An 804-nucleotide genomic window follows, 5' to 3' on the forward strand; every position below is an offset into this window, starting at 1 on the left:
AATCAGCCATCTCTATATTAATTTCTGCATCTAAAATCGTTCATCACTGAAAACCAAAGGTGACCCACTGTCACACACCTGTACGTATTGCTGCGTTTCAGCTCCAGGAGTGAAGGGGAAGACTCATTGTGACAGCCACAGGGTGCATGTGTGCGTGTGTGTGTTAAAACCAAAAACCAAAATGCTGGCCAGTAATGCAGGATACAGTAGATTCCTTCTGGAGACACCCAGTGCCTGAATACTGACAAATGGAGCAGTACCGGAGTGGGAGACTACAGAATAAACTGAAAAAATATTTTTCTAGCTATACATTTTCTTTAAAAAGTCAGATACAAACTTTACACAGTGAGAGCAACTTACACCCCCCAGGTATGTATTTAATGTGAATGGAAATACTGACGGGCAGTAGAAGGCAGGATTTCCCCGTTGTTACTTCTGATTCTTTTTCTACATTTCCACACTGAACACAAATGGTTTCATGGGCATTAACCTTATTTTGCAAAAATTGAAAAGATATATATATATATATATACACACACTTGTATATTACTTTTTTTCTTTTAAGGGAGAAGGGAGTGGTATATGGGGCAGTTACAGTAATAATGCTGCCTTTCTGGGGTATGCTGTCAAAGGAGCATATCAAAATGTTGTGGGAAAGGAGGTACACGAATGAGCAGAGACAGTATTGCCTGGATGAGGATGTTGCAGCAAGTTCTGTTGCCATAAGTTCTGTTGCCATGTGCGCTGCAGAGCAGATGAGACAGGTGCCGGGGTGGGGCTGCGTTTGTCCAGCTCAGGGGTATG

Source organism: Pterocles gutturalis, unplaced genomic scaffold (genome assembly GCF_000699245.1).
Source record: "Pterocles gutturalis isolate BGI_N339 unplaced genomic scaffold, ASM69924v1 scaffold14339, whole genome shotgun sequence".
In the NCBI taxonomy this organism is placed as follows: domain Eukaryota; kingdom Metazoa; phylum Chordata; class Aves; order Pterocliformes; family Pteroclidae; genus Pterocles; species Pterocles gutturalis.